The sequence below is a fragment of the Molothrus ater genome, chromosome 3 (genome assembly GCF_012460135.2).
Source record: "Molothrus ater isolate BHLD 08-10-18 breed brown headed cowbird chromosome 3, BPBGC_Mater_1.1, whole genome shotgun sequence".
Lineage (NCBI taxonomy): Eukaryota > Metazoa > Chordata > Aves > Passeriformes > Icteridae > Molothrus > Molothrus ater.
This window is the reverse complement of record NC_050480.2, coordinates 24,499,271-24,519,416: the sequence shown is the minus strand read 5'-3', so window position 1 is coordinate 24,519,416 and position 20,146 is coordinate 24,499,271. Positions and strand designations below refer to the sequence as shown.

The following is a 20,146-nucleotide window of genomic DNA, read 5'->3' as shown; positions in this document are numbered from 1 at the left end:
TGATTCCTGATCTTTTATTTTACTTCTAATTATGTTCAGAAAAAGATTTGTTTCATCTATCACCTATAAACCTCATTAAACTGAGATGTCATATGTGCTTTATTGAAGTGTTCATTCTTCTCATGAGAGACACACAGATGCCTTGGCTTTAATCTATAACTTGTATCTTAACATCAGCAGCTTTTCTAGCAAAGCATACTGCAAAACTCTGTTTCATCTTCCTGATAAAAGGGGGCCTAACTTGCAAACCTGAACCCAGTCCTTAAGGGTGTAATAGGTGTGAGCTGCCGCACACAAAAAGGGAACAAGGGAGTAATTTTTTCTGGTTACCATTGGTACTGGTGTGTTTATGTGTCTGCAGAATTGACAACTTGAGTGAACATGATTGAGGGATCTAGGGTACCAAAGTGTTATATTTTTAGTCCAGCAGTTATAGGGTAATCACAGAAATATTTCCATATTTCACACTGAATAATAAGTGAGTAAAACACAGCAACATGTAGAACAAAATCTAGAATAACCAGCCGCTCTTCATCAACCCAGAGGCACTGAAAACCATGGAACTTTCAGAATAAAAGTTAAGGCATCTCCAGATTAGATACCTCCCATGATATCTACTCAAACTATACTTGTGATGCCTTTTACAACAACTTGTGCTTGAACACCTAAATTCTATCCAAGTCACAGACTAGGTGCCAGACCAGGAGCACTAAACCAGAGCTCCATCATCCTGTTTTGCCACAGCTCACAGTCAGAAATCAGGACTTAGTAATTAGTTTCTATTGAGGAGCTTCTGTCTTCTAAGAACTAGGTAAGAAGTGTTAAGGCCAATAAGTAAGTATGGAAAAGAATCAGGATCAAAACAGCAGGAGAGGATTTATGAAAACAGTGAAACACCAAGTACCAAGAGAAAAGAATTTTGTTTTCTAGATATATTCTCTTTTGAGAATTATTTCTGTTGCTTTGGTGTTGAATTTCCTTCCCCTCCCACTCTCTCTCTTTCAATTCAATAGTTACTTAGGGCCAGAGCACAAATGAGAGCACAGAGAGTACTTGCCATTTACTCCTTCCCAGGTGCTTAACCACTGTGATTCAGAAACCTGCAACTTCCCTTTTCCCAGGTTTTCAAATAGTTCTGGAGGGCTTCTGGGCAGGCAGTGAATCTTTTTCAAGTGTTTTGCTCTTCCTTCATTATGTATCTGTTCTGAACTGCCCCAACAATGGTACATTTGTATTTAGATGCACCCATTCTACTCTGCTCAGGAGGAAGTTGGCCAATGTGGTGGTTTGACAGGAAATGTGTTTTTTGGGATGCTGTGTTTTTGGCCAATGGATATTCAGACTTTAATATTGGCATTTAACCTGGCCATTGGGACATAGACACGCCTCTGAGAACACGGAGTTAAAAGCAGAGCTCTCCCCTGGGAGGGTTCTCTTGGGTTTCCGGCGGGAAAGAGTTCGGGTCTCTCCCCCGGCCCAGCTGCTGGCTGGGCAGGGGGAGGGGAAAAGCCATGTGGCTGGGAGAGGTAGGCCTGAGCCCGGGGGTGGAAGGGTGGAAGAGAGAGAGAGAGAGAGACTGGGAGCCATCGGGCAGCCCCCCTGAGAGACACAGAGAGAGAGAGAGAGAGAGCCGCTGCCTGGGACTGTAACCTTGAAGCTTGATAAACATGGGCCTGCGCCGGCAGCACGGCTGGGACGGAGAAGAGGGGGGGGTTCAGCCGGCCGCTTGTAGGAGCTTTTAACCCCTTTTTGGAGAATGAGAACTTTACAGAACATTGACCTTTCCTAGAAGATAGAGTGGAAGATGAAGAAAGAAATGGGCCAGTGTGAGAGAGGTCTGGGCGAGTGAGAGATAGTAGAAGAATAGAGAAGAATCCTAGTGAGAAGAGATGATGGAGTAGCTTTTGCTGGACTCTTTTTGTATAGCCATGGACAGAACCATGTTCCTTGTGATACAGAGACTGCATTCTAGGGGGAGGCAATGGCCTCAGAACCAAGAGGGTTCAGTGTTGATGCCCCTCGGCCCCAGGGGGTGAAAATATGGGGGGGACAGGTGTCCCAAAGGAGAGATTGTGGGGACAGGTGTCCCAAAGGAGAGATGGACAGACCCATGTTCCTTGTGATACAGAGACTGCTCAGTGTTGATGCCCCTTGGCCCCAGGGGGTGAAAAAATATGGGGGGGACAGGTGTCCCAAAGGAGAGACTGTGCCTTTTTTGGATCGGGACAGAGCATCCTTAAAAGACAACCCTAGAAGCAGTTCTGGTCCGTGTTCAGTGGTGAGAGCACTGGACATAGAAAGGAAGAAGTCACGACGGCAGATGTACTCCGGGCAGTGCCACGAGTGACACAGAAACACACGAGGCTTCAGCTGTGTTTCCAGGGGAAGCCCATGGTACAAGAAGGACTCCTCTCCTCTTGATGAACTGAGGATTCATTGTCTAAAGGTGGTGCTGGACCGAGAGTTGGTGATTTGAGGAACAAATGTATTGGGTTGGAAATTTGGTGGGGGGAGGAGGAAATGCACTTGTGAAGTTTTCATTTTCCCTGTGTGTGTGTTCCTTTTTATCTGTAGTTGTAGAGTAGTTAATAAAGTTCTGGTTCTTTTTCCCTAAGTAGGAGCCTGCTTTGCTTATTCCTGGTCACATCTCACAGCAGAAACCAGGGAGAAGGTATCTTCATGGGGGCACTGGCATTGTGCCAGTGTCAAACCATGACAGCCACATATAAATGTTCTGGTTCCTGGAGCCCTCTTAGCTGTTCTTTCTGTGTATGTGCAGTCAGCTCAGCAGATACTTCAGCACCAAAGGTGTTGGGACCAGGGCCTGGAGACTCCAGTGCTGATCTTGCCTCAGAGAAGGATTTCAGGCTAAGGTCAGTGGCAAAGGCTTAGTTAGGCATGTTGTTTGCAGAGTACCCTAATGCACTGCTCTTGACATGGTGTTTGTTCATGCTTGTCCATGAAACACACCTGGCAAAACTATGTCCTACAGAATCACTGAGATTCAAGAAGGCCTCCAAGATCATCAGATCCAACCTTTGATGGAACACCAGGTTGTCAACTGGCACTTAGTGCCACATCCAGTCATTTCTTAAACACCCCTAAGGATGGTGACTCCACCACCTTGCTCGACAGTCCATTCCAATGTTTAACAAAGCTTTCTGTGAACAAAGTGTTCCTTATGTCCAACCGGATTCTCCCCTAGAACACCTTGAGGCCATTTCCCCTCATACTGGTTGCCTGGGAGAAGAGGCCCACCCTCACTTCACCAGCCCCTCCTCTCAGGCAATGGTGGAGCACAATAAGGTCTCTCTGGTGTGGTGTTGTGAGGTCCCCAGGATGAGGTGAGAGATGAGAATTTGACTCCATGTTCCCAGAAGGCTGATTTATTATTTTATGATGGCATATTAAAAGAAATTATATACTAAAACTATACTGAAGAAAGAGAAAGGATCCATCAGAAGGCTAGAAAAGAACAAATAATAAAATCCTTGACTGACTCAGAGTCTGACATATCTGGCTGTGATTGGCCATTGTTTATCCAAACATGTGAATTGTTTTTAATTAATCTCCAGAACACATTCCAGAGGAGCAAAACATGGAGAAGCTGAGGCTTCTCATCTTCCCAGGAGAAGAAATCCTGGCGAAGGGATTTTTCAGAAAATATCATGTGACACCCTGGTCTTTTCTCCAGGCTAAACATCCTCAGGCACTCCTCATGTGCCTTAGACATGACACACTTCATATGATTTACACACACATGACAGCCTTTCTTTGCAGCTCTTTTTATACCTGGTACACCTGCACCCTAATTTGGATGCTCACTTTCTATCTGAATCAGACAGATATTGGGACACCTGATACTTAGCAAACTTGGTACATTTTGACAGGATTTTGCTAGCCTTATTAACACAGTATTGCACAGACAGACCATCTGCTGTCTGATGCTTCGGCAAGACTCAAAAGCAAAACCTTTATACAAATAAATATTCTAAGCAGTATTACAATAAAACCTACACAGATACAAAGCTATACCTGCACTATTCTTGGTAAATTATTACTTTTAAACACATGCAGCATTGTCCAGAATCACAAGCTTGAGGTGATTTGAATGCTTAGAAATACACACAAAGAAGTTTGAGTCCACCTACAAGCATCCACAGTTATTCCAAGGCAGGATCTCACCTATCCTAGAGGTCAGCAGTTTTCCCTTTCACTTCATATGGGAAAAAGATACAGCCTTATCCTGCCAGCTATTGATTAAAGCAGCAAGGCTTTCCCTGGGCTTTTTCAGTGCCGTTAGAATGTTTAATCCCAAGGAGATCACAGGTAAACCTTTAAAGAGAAAGCTAAACCACTTGTTTTTAGCTATAGATGTATTTTGATTTCTAGTTATAGCATTTAAGTCATATAAAGAGTGATATAAGCATTATTATAGTACTTCATAATGAGCAAGGAACTTACAGTCAGTCTTCCATGCAAATTAGCAATATAGATCAAAATATTTGAAGTAATTAATGTTTCCTATTACTCCTAGGCTAGGCAGGCTTGATCTCATGGGGTACTTATGTTCTTATTTTGAGCTATGCTAAATTATATGAATGATGGAAATAAATTGGTATGTCTCACTGCATTCCTTCTAACTATGGTCTCATATTCCAACACTTAAAAATAGTTGATTAGCAAGGTTTCATGATTAATGATATGTGATTACCATCATCACCCATTCATAATAAATAGCATTGCTTGAAGTAACTTAAAAATTAAATCATCCTGGTACAGCAAATAAAGCTTCAGCCTTTGCCAGCCCTCTCTATAATCTTGAAAAAAAATCTACAAAAAACAAGTTATGAAAAACATGTGTGTTTATGGTTATGAGAGAACTAGAAAAGAGTTACCCACACAGATCATGTAGTAAACATATCGAAGATCAACAGAAGAGCACAAGATTGTCCAATTAAAAGACACAAAACCAAAAAAAACCCACAGAAAAATTAAGACAAGATTTAATGCTAGCTACATTTGAGCTTGCAATACATAAACTGACACTTTGTAAAAGTCAATAGAGGAACCCTTCTACCTCCCTGCTTTCTCTACTTTTAGATGTTGCTTGTTTATTTGAAGCAGCAAACCCTACCACAGGCATAAAACTGACTAGGCGGATCAGGAAACTGATAAAATCAGGAGTGTTGTAGTAAAGTTTTTCCTCAGACCCAGTAAGTATTTACTGACACCTGTAAATCAATCTCATCTTACTACATGAAGGTAACAAATGTTTTCATTCTGTTGTTAAAAACATTAATTGTACTGATTTCAGCTCTCCAGTCACATCTAATAGAACAGATGTAGAGAAAGCAATCCTCCCACCATCATTGCATATAAGTAAAGGAAAAAAATACTTAAGCTATTTAAAAAATTCCTACATAACCAGCTTGTGTTCCTATTGGAGATGTTTTAAGGCTTTGGAGTGTTTTTATTTAGTTTCTTTTCAGTTAATAACCCAGATGCACCTGAATGAACACTTCAGACTTATGAAGGTCATCACCTCCTGGTGTGTTTCTTTTTCAATACACAAGTATTGTAGAGCTACTCTTCAGTATCAAAGGATGCAGAATAACACCTGATTGGACCCACAGTAAAGCTGTTGACTTTTGAAGTAATAATGAAGGAGAAAAATTTAATATCCACCCAATATCAGCTCAAAGTACCTGATCTACAGGTCTTATTAGCACTGTCTGGTAGAGAAAGATCTTATTCTGGCTCCAGTCAATAATATTTTCAGTCATTGTCCAAAAATTGTGGAAGCGAATAAAAACTCTTCCTTTTAATGTCACTGTAATTTTGATGGAAGCTTGACATCTAGAGTGATGCTTACACACAGTCAGATAGTTTGTATTCCAAAAATAAGCCCTTAAATTGTGATATCATTAGGGAAATCATCTCCCCTTTTTAGGTCTTCAAATGATGAAACAATTCTTTCCAAATCATTGTTGCTCTAAGTTAAATATATCTCCAAGATCTTTGGCCTGGTAATTCAGTAAGAATTGCATGAGGACCACATACTCAAAGATTTGAATGCTGCTTTGTATTTTTAGAGTTGTTAAATAGGTACATGTACATGGCTAAATATAGTGCTAAATAAAAAATTCTGTCCATGGTTTTGGAGATAAATTACACTGAAATTGAAGCAAAACTATTTGGGTTCTAAAAACACTTCATTATACAATCTCATAAGCTCCAGAGAAAGATGTCATGACTATGACAAAGTAAACTACACATAACCACTTTTGAAGATTCAGTGAGGAATTTGAGTACATCTTTGGTACATCAGAGAAATAGGACTTCTGAAGTGCTATACAACTAGAGCAAAAATATCACTTTAGCATGTTTTAATGTTTTTCTTCTTGAAGAAAAACCCCTAGCATGCTTAGAATGCAAAACCAAAGCACACAGATGATGGAGTTTGTAAAGGTTCAACTTTACAAACTGTCAGCACAAACAAACTTTTCTAGACAATGAGTTGCCCATGTTCAAACCATACACTTTACCATTGGAAAATAAATTTGACAACCCAATTGTGTAAAGCAACTAAACATATGCCAATTTGTAGAACTGAAGCTTGAAAGTTTCAGTGTGCAATTCCCAAATACCCCAGGGGTTTGACATGGAAATGCAGTCATTGCACCTCACCTAGCTTTTTGCTAACTGTCTCTTCCTCCAAGGAAACCCCAGGGCAGCATCTGGATTCCATGCAGAAAGGAAACGGGCACCTTCAAATAGGTCCACATTAACTGCTGGGCTGAGCAGAGAACTGCACTGACAAGGCAGCTGTCCACAGCTGAACCACAAGGAAATTCCTGGGGGGTTATTTTTATGTCACTCTGACACACAATCTGCTCTTAGGGTACTCAAAAAGCCACCTTCACTGAGAAGCCACAGGGCTCTTTTTCCAAGAGCCAAGCAAAGCTCATCCTCTTCATGCAGATCACTGCTGGAGATCTATAACCTTGTTGACCCAAAAGCACATTTCCACAAGCAGCAGAAGCCCCAGGAACAGCTCCCACCTCTGCACAGGAGGAGGAAAAAGTCAAACCGAAATCTTTGCTGTCCTGCAGAACACCCCAGTCACAGGGTCTGCTGTTAGAGCCATTTCCATCCCCACTTGATACAGCTCAATTGAGCCATGCAGGAAGCACCGCAGCATTGCTGGTGAGCCAGAAGATAATTCCTACTCCCCAAATGCAGTTACAGATGATATTACTCTATATAACAGAAAAACTGACAGAAAGAACATATGACAAAGCCATTGTTCCAGCAGCAGTTATTTGCCTGAACACATTTGTGACCTGAGCTGCCTACAGCATCTTGGCATACATTACAGAAAGAATGCGCACACCACGTTTTGCCTAGAGAAAAAATCATCACCAAATTGTTGAAACACAAATAGATCAGCTTTATTTATGACAACCTGAGAAAAATGTTAACAGCTCCTAATTGTTTCCTGATACTGGTGACTAACAAGCCACATGATTCAGACCTCGTGTGCTTTACTATTGAGTGGCAAATCAACATTCAGTGGGCAGATCCACTCATCAGACAAGAGCTCATTGTTCTCTCCAAAAGGAAAATGGCAAATACTGAATTAAACCAAGTAAAATCTTCACAAAAAAGGATAACACTTTGTTTAATTATTTATCTACCAAAACATACTAGTTCAGCTTATTTTTAAACTAAGACAGAAAAATGTATTTGAGCACTGGAATGAGATTGCCATATGCCATCAGAATTTGAGTTTAAAATGAAAATGAACCAACTCTGGCTTCTGTTTCCAATATGGATGACAATGTTCAGCTGTCTAAAGCCATTTCTTCCATTTTTTGGATATAAAAGAGGCAATTTACACCCAGTTCTTCACTGAAAGCAATTTGTCACGACTTCCATCTTTGCCATTATAGATGCAGCTGCCCTGATTTATGCCAGTGTGTTAACAGAATCAGGCAGCTACACTACAATAATGCAAATGTTGCCTTGCTGTGTACTGCATTGCCCTAAATGCCATTGCATAGCTGCATAATTTACATACTGCATATACGCACACATTATACACAAACACACACACACACACATATATATATATATCTGTCTTCTGAGTATTTTTATGTCCTAATTAGTTGTATCTTGCCCATACTGGTGAGGTTTGTGCCAAGCATGCTGCGTGTGCTTGGAGGTTTGTAACACGACTAGCCCATTGCTGGCAGTCAGAGAGAGCGATACTAAAGGTCATTTTTGTTTATGTCAGACACAGGATGTTTCAGGAGCTTTTATGAAGCAGCTACATCTGTGCTCTCTGTGGGTTGGATCCACTCCATACATACTGCTGGAGGACAGAAAAAGCAGATCAGACAAGAGGGAAGCGCTATCCTGGGCTTCACTGGGAGCCATTCTCACTAAATGCTCCACATAACCCAGGCTCTTCACAGCATCCCAGGCAGTGTGGCTGTGCAGCTCACAGATGTTCTTCATGGAAAGACAAAGGCTGCTCTTTATTATCAGTTTTAATCTAATAGAAAGGGTTCATGGCTTTTATTTCCTCTATAGCAAAATTAACTCTACTTGCAAAGCTTCCTCCCCCTCAGAGGGAAATAAGATGTAGGCTCAGAAGCCCAAATCCGCAATGATATTTAAGTGCCTGAGGAACTGTGCCAGAGTGTCTGGCAGGAGAAGCTAAACAGGCTCAATTTTAAAAGAGAACATAGTGAATGGAGAGACAGACTGAAAGCTCAGGAGAATGAAGTGCTCCTTTAATCTACTATGGGGGGAGCTGTTCTGTGGCAAAGCCAACTTCTTTTCAGTTCTTGCTCAGCTGTGTGCTTTAACCCACCATGAGTGCCATGTCCACCCGTGTTTGAGACTGGCTTTTGCTGCAGCTGGCATCAAACTAGTCACAGATGCTGCTTCCAGGGCATCAACACCAGTGTGGTGGGAACAGAACAGAGATAAATACAGCTTGTATTGAACATGTGAACAGTTGTCTACAAGTTCCTTGTCCTGCAGGACTGATAAAAATACTTTCTGTGAAAGATACAATATTCACCTTGCTTAAAAACAAGGCAAAAAAGCAGTAGAAACATTAGAAAACATTTTTTAAAACTTGTGTTACTAATGATACTCTACAGCCTGTGCATTTTGTCATTAAAATGTTATTTTTCCATTTTTATATCTTAACATTTTACAGTGAACCCATTTTATTAATTTCCTTATATGTCTATACTGGGACAAATTTTAGTCTCAGCAGTACTTGGGTAAATATGTAGCTGATGGAATTACCCTGATCTCACAGCACTGCAACAGAAGACACTTTGGCTCTGTGTGCACAGGAATGCTGGCTAAAGAGTGACACAATGGTGGGACTCCATCAGCACATGAAGGTTGCTTAACACACAGTACATCCCAATATGACACTGCTAGCCTGCAGGTCATAGCCCCACTCTAATCACGTGTCTTATTCGAGATCATAGAACAAAATTTTGTGGGTTTAAATGCCCTTATTACAGCCAAGTTAGTCTCTACAGAAATGTTAAAACCCCAGAAATTTTTGGCCACATTTTAATTTAAAGGTACAGTTTTCCAATGTTGATGTTCAACATAAAGATACATGGAAAAGACAGCAGTGGAAAACAATGAGAACATCCCCCCAAAAAGAGTCAGTGAACAAACTTCTTTTTTTTTTTATAAAAGTATAAAATAATGGAATGAAAAATTGGCTTGTTAATCATCAAAAAGCAAAAAAAACACAAACCACAAAAGTTACTGGTTCATATTTTCTATTATTTCACCCTGTTCTCACAAAGATCACACCTGCTTAAGGAAGACTCTACAGCAGAGAAAAGGAAAGCATTTGAATGTCAGGAATATCACCTATATTTGTAATCCTAAAAGCCTTATATACAGAAGTCTTTGTATTAAAAATAAAAAATAATCTGAAAATCTTTAGGGACTAGGAGCTGAAAAGAGATTTCTTCAATTCACTGTATTGCTTTCTCAAATAACAGAAAAACACTATTAGAAACTTACATTGATTTATCTGATTTGAAGTGAGGTTAGGAAACATATGCTAGAACAAACAAGTAGCAGTCCTTGTGCCTGTGCTTTGAAGACACACAAACCCCTTTCACTCCAGTCTCTGATGTGTTTACAGAAACAAAAGACATAATTTATCTGCCATAAGGTGTTCACTGAAGAGGTTCATGCTGTGAGGATTTCCATGGCAACTACTTAAAGAGACATAAGTGCTCATTTTTGAAACTGAAAGCCCAGGGACATGATTAGCTACAGTAATAATAACACATAAACCACCTAAACAGAGATCTTCTGTTCAGGGCCAAGTAACTTCTCTTTTCCTGTGTGAGAATCGCTTTCCTAAATTAACCAAAAACAAAAACACCAAACTAAAACAAGCCAAAAGAAACTACTTATGCTTTCTCTTAAAATTTTTACAAGAAACAATAATGCACTTACATATGCACACAAAGCTGAAATAATTACTTCCTTAAATTATGTAATGTACAATACATTAGGTAGTCCATAAAAAGCACATATGTGGATTATACAGTGCCACCCCAAAGAGACACAAAATCAGATTTTGCAGAGCTTTTCCAATTCTATTGAGATTCGTTTGCAAAGAAATTTCAGAGATGACAAGCACTCGATGGTCACTAAAAGATTTAAAAGAACTCACCAGTACAATAAAGCTACAACAACAAATTGAAGCTTTGGTGCAATAGAGCAGAAAAAAGGAGAACCTAAATTAATAAGCATTGCTCCAAAAAGAAGAAGCAAAAACAAGCAACACCTACCTTTAGCAGAGAACTGGAGCAACCTGTATACCTGCTTCCCTGCCCTCCAGGTGCAGTCTTGATTTTACCAGACACAAATCAGGGACAGGAATTAAGCACCTGCATCCAATCCCAACCTGCAGAGCCATTAGAGATCACAACCAGAAAGCACAAATGCAATCCAAGGTTAATTTATAATGGGATGGGGCTAATAGGAACAAGTCCTAAAACCACTTGGTCCCAAGTCTTTTCAGCAGTGATTTTTATGGTGATTGCTTGATCCAGCTGAATGTATACATCTCACAGAGATGATGGTAGATACTTTTATTCACAGGTCATAATTTAAAAGAAGCTCTCCTTCTTCAGTACGGTGAAGTTGACATAAAGCACTAAAGACAGCTTGAAAACTACACTTTATGTGATCATCTGAAGGAGAGGATTTTATATCAACTCAAGTAAAACTCCACAGAACACCTAGTTTTTATATTCTCTTTAATTCTCATCTATTTCAGATCTCCATTAAAACTGCATAACATTAATTTATCAGGAAAGCTTAATAGTCTCCTGTTGGAAGTTTTGTCCATTAAGTTGATATTAATGTCACTTTGTGCAAGGCCTGAACAGATGTCCTTTTTTTCCTATAAGGGCTATTATTCGAAGCTATGCTCACAGAGCCAGTTTCTTACAATAAAAATGCCTGGAAATAAATGTTCCCTGAGATACAGCATCTCATCTTTTTATCTTCTGACTGGCGAAACAATGACAAAACTGTATTGTTCATTTTGGAGGACATTTAAGGACTCATTCATGAAAGACACAATAGTGGTGGAGAGATGTATCAAGGAAGAGCAGTGAGTCAGACTCTCAGCAGCTACATCAGCTGGAAGAAGCCACTTAGAACCAGGCTCCACATGAACTCCCCTTACAATTCTACTCTGCCTATTTTTAGCGCTGAAAAATACTTTAACTCTTACTCTCTTGGGCTAAAGGCGCATTGCAAGATTTAAAGGGACTTGAATTAAACTGCCTTGGGATTACAGCAATAGGCAGCAAAGCCTTTGGTAGGGGTGCCCTCCAAATAGGATGAAGAAAAGGATGAGCTGAGCTAGAGGAGAACAAAAGCAGAATTATTGCACAAATTGCTATACCCACTGATCAGCCAGTGTCCTGCAAGCAGGGACTGGGCATGAAAACAACTCCATGGCCAGAGTTGAGTGGGGAGTGGATATTTATTCTCACTGTCCCCTTCATCTGTCACTGCTGTTATAAATAAGGAGCTTGACTAGGCCAATATTCAAGCAGCAATCAATTTATTAATTAATATGGTAAAGTATGAGCAATACAGCGCTGGGTACAGTGGGGGAAGTTTTCCCTCCAACTGCACAATGATAGTTGGGGCTTACAGGTATTGATAGGGGTGCTCATCAGCTTTCTCAGCAGTTTCTATTCCCAATTTTTACTCATCAGCAGTTTCTATTCCCAATTTTTACATCACAATTCTATACACTATTGTGATTTAGTTTTTCTCAGGGTGCACATCCCGAAAGGAGTATCCCAGGTGGTGGTGGTCTGGTTTCCGAAAGAAGGAAGGAGTATTTCATCTGGTGAAGTCCAGTTTCCAGATGTGGGTCCACCTTTTGATTGAAAGGACTATAAATCTCATAACAGTGATGTCCAGCTTCCCTTAGTCCTTGAGCTGATGTTCATCTTCCTTTCTCAAGCTGCATGTTTCCTTTTTATAGATTCTAAAGCTATAGTTTCAAAAGATCCTTACTACAAGCAACATTCTAAAATTATACTTCAAAAGGTTATTATTGCAAAACTCTTTAAGGCTTACAAGCAGAAAGTTCCTGTCAAAAAGCAACATCCTTAAAACTTTAATTCAAATGCTCCTAAATCAACTTAAGGCTTATAAAGGTTAATTGCAAACAAAGGATAGGTTCAAAGGTCTTCTTCCCTGCTTTATTTTTCTCAGTTATTGTTAGAATTTGTCTTTATAACTGTCCCATGGTCAGTTTCTACACATCTCACAATCACAAATGCACACGTTGCCTGTGTGTACCTGACATGAAACACAGCTTTGTATTTCACACTGCCTCTCAGCCTGGACAGTGCAGAATGGCACATTCTCCTTGTCTTTGCTCCAGCTGAGTTCAATGGCTGCTTTTCCTGAGCAGGGGTGAAAATACTGAGTTCCTTAAAATGCTCTGTGTAGGGATTTTTACCACATTCACTGCCACGTGGCACATGGATAAGACATAACAGGGTCCCTTGTGGCTTGGAGAGACAGTGCTACTGCTGCATCCTCAGAGGAGTTTTTCTTTAGGATTCCCTGTTCTCTGGGTAAAATCTAACCCTCACTCTTCTTAGGCTTATGCTGGTGCTGGAGACCAGGAGGGAAAAGCTGCACAGAAGGCAAATCCCACTATAGTTGAGTCATCAATGAAGCAAATTCTCTGTAATGTAAGGCTCCCATGATCAGGAAGGCACTGAAAAAACTTGGATTGTGACAATCTGTTTCCCTGAGGCCTGTAGGCTAAACAGCAAGCTAGAGAAAGGGAGCTGCACAAAAAGCAGGGAAAGGCATCTGACAAAAGCGTCGTTAGCCTTCCATTTCCTTCACCCACTGCATATGTTTGTTTCTCCTCCTAGCAGCACTTCTGCAGGTCTGTATGCTCAGTACTTTTCCTAAGTCTCCAGCAGTGAGAAACAAAGACTGCACAGTCCTTTGAGTTAAAGAGTTATTGCGTTAAAACTGGGCTTTTCTAATCACGATGATGTGAAAATTCAGGTGCCTGACTGAGAAAAAGACATCAAGAGTAGAAGAGGGATGACTAAGAAAAAGAGTCCTGCCACTTAGTTGCATTTGTACAAAAATATTACCTCTTGATGTGTAAACATCAAATTAGCAATATTCTCAGGGCAAGCAGTAATATAGCAATCAAGCAGCTCCTTCCAGCTATATGACAACAACTCTGTGCTTTACTGTCCTACTACATTTTCCTCAATATTTGTCACACTGCACATTGAGTATACTCTCCCTGTGCTGGAGACTCTATTAAATCCCAGTTATTCTATCCCTTTGTACCAACATCAGAACTTTGAAACTTATCAGGATTTCTGTTTCCATTTTGTAGAGAGAACCCTTTGCCAGAGCTGGGAGCAGCAACATGGGAAGTCAGCAAGCCAAAATGATACTTCAAGGCCCATGTTTATACACTGATGGCTCTCCCATATTCCTCTGGAATCTGCAATTGAAATTCTGCATTATCCAAACCAAGTTCAAAATAATCCTGGTATTTCATAGCATTAAAAAAAATCACTTTTAGATAAAACAAATTTGTTTTTCTACCCGTACTTCTACTTTAATCAGATCAGTTTCTGCAATATTGCTGTCCTGTCGTAACTTGGCACATTACTCTTCATAAACTGAGTACATTATCAGCAGTTTAGACATTGTCTGGGGATCTTAATTCCCACTGCAAAGAGGAAACTACTCACACTTCAGAACTGTGAGCATGGCACAAGTTCATTCAGTAAGTTGTCTTGGATTACTCTGTGATTCCAGATGTGTCTCTGCTGCTGAACAGGCAGTGCTGGAAGTGACAATGAGAGCAGTTTTCAGTCATCCCATAGCTCTGTCCTGAGGTGTTCCAGCTATTGCACTTCAAAATTAGGGCTAGGGAGTACTTCAAGGGAAGATCTTCCTAAGGACCAGTTCTTGCAGGAAACATGAAGTTTTGTCTCCCTCCAGCCTTTGCAATCCTCTGGCTTTACCCACCATGGATTACATACTCCACCACTCCTGGCATTCTCCTCACACCACATTTGAGACCATAAAACATGTGGTACAAGCTCCTCAAGTGCAGTGTCCTCTCAGGAAAACACCTTCTTTTTGGAACTTGCCATTTAGACAATCTTGTTTTCAATTCAAAACAAGCTTGCAATATTATCCACAGCTCATTTCCTACTTCCCCCAGAACCACAGATCTATACATTTATCCACTTTCTGTGGTGTATAAATTTACCTCACTGTGTAAATATGCATAGCAGTGTTTGAATGCATATTTACAAAGACAATATTGCTTCAGGGAACATGAGGGATGTGTTATTCCCTGTTCTCTGAGTTCAGTAAGTGAAATCTCCTCGACGGATGTCAACAGTCAGTCACAATTTTCATCTGTAAAAATAGGAGCAGGATCTGACAGCCATACAAATTACATCTGTTCCACTGCAACCATCTGTAATTCAATCTGCAAAATATTAATCAAGTTTATCTGACAGGATTTTTCCTCCATCATCAGCTCATGATGCTTATTGCTTCTTGGTCTGTTACCATTATACACCAGCTCTTTACTCTCCTTAATATTTATTCCTTTACTTTAGGAGAGATTGAGTTAGATTTGTTGGACAATGCTTTTAAAGATCAATACCACATTACCTCCTTTTAGTTATTCTATGCATATCATCTGTTTGCTATATGGCTCTCCATGGTCTGGCCTTTCTTTGCACTGCTAACCTAGCATGATATGTTTAGGTTTCACAGTACATTTCAGTGCTATAACTCCTTATACACTCAGAAATTAGCAGGTCAAGCACCATCTTGCATTTTATGAAAATTTCTTAGTTTCATTTTATTATCCTGAGTTCTCAGGCCTTGCTCTGAAGTCGGGATACATTTCATTGTTTCCCAACAATGACAAGGGCAAGAGTACTTTTCTGCCCTCACCTCCCTCCTTTAAGAAAAGCTAAACACACACACTCCCAAAGCAGGTCAAATTCCAGTATCCTCAAAGTCAGGCTTAGAGTTCACTACTTTCTTAGTCTGTAGAAAGCTCTAAACACTAGAGTGAAATTCAGTGGGGACAACTGGACAACAAGGAACACAGGCACAAACAAATCCACTGCATAAAAAACATGGGCAAATGTTCTGCTTGAGAACACTTGGAAGTTATCGTAGATCACAAGATGAAAATGGATCCCCAGCACATTAGAAAGGAAAGAACAGACTGTACAGAGAGGCACAAACAAAATTCTGAAGGAATTCCTCTCAGTCCATGGGAAACTCACAAGGCTGCAGGTAAATACAGCTCCCAGCTGTATGTACCACATCTGAGGAGGGAGGGAGGCAATACACAATTCCAGCTCCTCACCCCTGCCAAACAACCGCCCAGCCAGTACAGATTTTTATAATAAAATGAAACATCTGAATACTTTTTTCACAAAGATAGAAGAGATTCTGCTTCAGAATCTGTGAGTCTTCATATATAGCAAAGCACCTCTCAAAGATCCCCACTATGTCTTATGCTTCTTTTTTTTAAACTTAAAATTTCAGTTTTAGATTGTATAAATTTGTCAGTCAGTTTTTGGAGAAAAAAATTAATTAAACACGGGCTAAATGTTAAACATGAACGTTGATCTTAAATACTGTCAAAATCTGAAGGTTTGTGATAAATAAAGCAGTCTCTCTGTATCAGGTGCTTATTCTTTTTGTCATTCTTCAAGTGAGACTTCAAATTAGAAAGGTTTGACCTTCTCATCCCCTGATACAGTTACCAAGGAAGTCATAACAGACAAGAAGAGAGCTGTTTCTACTCAGCATTTCCAAGCAAAAACCAAGAATCATAAATTAAAATTACTTCAAAGTATCCAAAGCACTATCAGTGTTCATTCTGAATTCTAATAAAATCTCTGTAAATGTTTTGTACTTCTGGTACTACAGCTCAAAAGGACATAAATTACTGTTTTGTTCCCAGAGGGACATTTAGCCTTCTTTTTAAATGAATTCTAAAACCTTGTAAAATCTACAAAGCTCTCCACATTTTTACACTGCTTTGCAAATATTAAGGGTGCCTAGATTCTAAAATATTTTTAGGCATGTCAATTTAACATACAGCAAAATGTAAATTGTCTAACTTTGGCCTGACTATTTGGCCCAGCTTTTGTTAATTAAATCTAAAGTAATGTCAGGTAAAGTTAGGGAAATTTAACTAATTTCAATAGCAGTCAGTTGTATCAGAATACTACATTTACTAAATTTACTAAACAAAGGACGCATTTACAAGATTTTGTTTTATCTGATACAGTGGCTAAAATCTCAAATGGAACCCATTGCCTTCTGCAAAAATTTGAGTTTGACCTTTAACAGAAAATATTGCTACTTTCAGATACTAAAAATCCTAATGACAAAACTTATTTTAAAATTCTATTTTGAAAAAATTAAAATTGAATTCCAATTTTACTCATCTACTCTAAAGTTTAATCCATCCCAATTACAAAATTTACAGAGTTATCACAAGAGCTAGAGACATCTAGAAAGCAAGAAATATGCTGGAATTTATTCCTCCCTTCCTCCTTGTCTGGCTGCCGAGTATTACATGACTGAAGAGAAGCTGGCAATCCTAACTATCAGAAATAAGGTGACAAACTGAGTTCTAGGGTTCATTATTTAGCTAAGCTGTTGCTCCATCCCTTTCCTCATGCTTGTAACAGCATTTATTCCCTCACATTGAGCAGCAAAGATGAAGAAATGAGGCAATTTTCCCTTTTTCCACTCATCTGCATGGCCTCTTGCTGAACTGCCTGCTGCTCAGTGCACAAAGCATGTGAAGCCCATTTTGACAAGACATGAGCTGCTGCCCTGGCTTTTTTGATGGAAAGAAGAGAAGAAACTTTAAAATTGCACTGGGTAGGGATGATTGCAGAAGACACTCTTTCTGGCTGCTGCCAGCTTTGCAGGAATTGGCTCAGCAAAAGAAAGACAAGTGCCTGAAATGTTTCATCATTGAGCCCTCCTGCCTTTTCCTTATCAGCAATTAGCATGAGTAGCAGAATGTGTGCACTTCCTCAATGGAACTAATTACTGTGCAGAGCTCCAGAAGTTTTCAAACCAAAGCTTTAAAGACATTTAAATGACATACACCTTCTGCAGGGCTTCTAGAGGGACATTTTTTTTTCCTCTCTCCTTCAAAAAAAAAAGAAAATGAACTATTTTTTTCTTACCACAGAGATTAAAGACAGCTTAACAGTGACTAGGCATGCTTCAAGGCTGGACCAAAATTTTCCTGTACTGTCATCATGAACCATCAGAGAACCAAGAGATATCTAGCACTATTGTCCTGATCTTAAAGCAATTTTTCTGCCATTAATGAGCTAGGCTATCCAAGCCAGTTTTACTCCCATCTTCCACAAATTAGCTTTTGTATTCAGGCAGGAAAACACTGCAGTCACTGGAAGGAAGAAAATAAAAAATTTTTAATGAGGAAAGAAATTGAGAACACCTCTAAATTTAGGTAAAACTCTCTCATTTCTGCCATCCACACCCTGCCTCTTCCCAATTAAATACAATAACTCTGTGTTCTCTGGGCAGACCTGCTACTTCAAGACACACACCCACTCTTCAGTCTGAGGCAGAAGAGATCACTGAGGTCATGGGGAGGCACAGATTGCCTTTCAGGGGGCTGTTGGAGACAATGAAGTGCACCCAACAGTCCCGTCTACATGCTTGTCACTTATTTGTGAGAGAAAACCAGAAACAATTTCAGTGGAAACAGTTCATGATATTCAAGGTTGGGCAGAAGGAAAACAAAAGCACAGACCAAAAATAGTGTGTGAAGGAGGGAATTAAAAAAGGTAAAAGCAATGAAGAGGGAAAAATAATGCACTGCAGACAATTACATCTACATAAAAAGAGGCTTTGCTGTTGGTTCCTACAGGGCCAAAAGGCTTAACATTGAAGAGAGCAATTATTCCTGGTAAATATGGGAAAATGTCATGCTGCCACAGCTATGAATAGATGTTCCTTCTCCAGGAACTGGAAAAGTGCAGTGAGATGCTGAAGAGAGATGCAAGTTCCCAAGCCCCAGACAGCAGCGTGGGAGGCCCCAGTGCCATCCCAGCAGGTGAGTGTCAGTGCTGTTCTGGAAACCATCTTCAGCTTGTACCCAAATTAACAGCACCATGGAGAACACATTTCCTCTACAGGCTTCTAGGGAAGTTTCAGAGACAGATGACAACATGATACCAAACTGAAGCCAAATGTATCTAATTTAAAAAAAAGATAGACTGTCTTAAAATAGTAGAAGACTAAAGAATCTCCTTAAAGCCATAGAAAAAGTTGTTCAATAACATGTGCCAGAGAAACGCTAATAAATTCAGAATTTCACCTGTGACTCAGGATCACAGATTTGGTTGCTGGAGAACTTTGGTTTTGATAGTATGTTTTGTGTTCAGTGAGGAATGGCAAAGCAAGAGAGTTTGTGACTCAGCCTTGAGGGCACTGGGATGTATTTTTTCCCTAGAGTATGAAAGAGAGCCTCAGATACACGGTCTATCAATATTGTCATTGGACACAACTCATTGATTTCATCTTGCTGGTGGCCTCTATCACAATAAAAAAAATAAAACCATTTTTGAAAAAGGCCAGAAAAATCTAGGTACTTTGTCCCAGTTGAGGTCTTTGGGGAAAGTATCTAAGTATCATTGAAAATAAGATCATACTAATATGGTTGAGAATTTTCCTGTATTTGTAAGTGGGTGCAGTTTTCAGGGTAAGCCATTATTGAACTCTCATGGCAGGTTGGTGGGTCTGGGTCTTCTGGTTTCAGAGTGGAATTAATTTATAAATATAATTTGAGACACAGGCCAGTTGCAAAAATTACTCATCTGCCTCCTCATGGATGACCAGGCAAATTATTGTTTTATTTTACTCTATGAAATTAAATTGGTTGACTGAAAACTGAGTGACTCATACTTTCTACAGAAAATGTTATCATATTGTTTGCTGCTAATATTTTTCCCTCCAACTCCCCTTCAAAAGGTTTAACATGGCTGGATTTGGTGGATCCTTTGCCTTTTAGTTCAGTTCATGGAAAAAGGTACAGGGATCAGATCCCCTGTTCAATCACCCAGCACATTCTGTTGGTATTTCCCAGGGAACATCCACAACTGCACGAATTCTTAGCCTTTCTGTACCTCTGTGCAATGCCAAACTGAGCCCAAACTCTGGAAATGGCTCCTTGCCTCCATTCATTCTCTGGAAGGGGCTCATTCCATTAATCACACAGACAGATGGGCTCACATTTTGTACTATTATCCTACCTGACACTGCTTTCTTTGGCTTTCAAAGCAAGACATTCATTATTGCTAACGTTCAGGGCATGGCAGGTATGCTGGACTTGTGTAGCATCCAAGTGTCTCCTTGAAAAATAGCACGGTCCTGAGAGAATCTCTATCTGCTCTACAAGTGCCTTCCCTGAGATCTCTACAGCCTTTTTCTTCCTGCTTATGTCTGGAAAGAAATTAAATTACGG

General features: G+C 39.9%; 1 long non-coding RNA gene across 1 annotated transcript; it reads left to right on the top strand.

Moving 5' to 3' along the window:
• The first annotated feature begins 1,412 nt into the window (after positions 1-1,412).
• On the top strand, positions 1,413-2,614 carry LOC129046642 (uncharacterized). Its single transcript, XR_008508280.1, has 2 exons — positions 1,413-2,082; positions 2,188-2,614. It is a non-coding gene; the product is annotated as an uncharacterized LOC129046642 (long non-coding RNA).
• Positions 2,615-20,146: the final 17,532 nt, after the last annotated feature.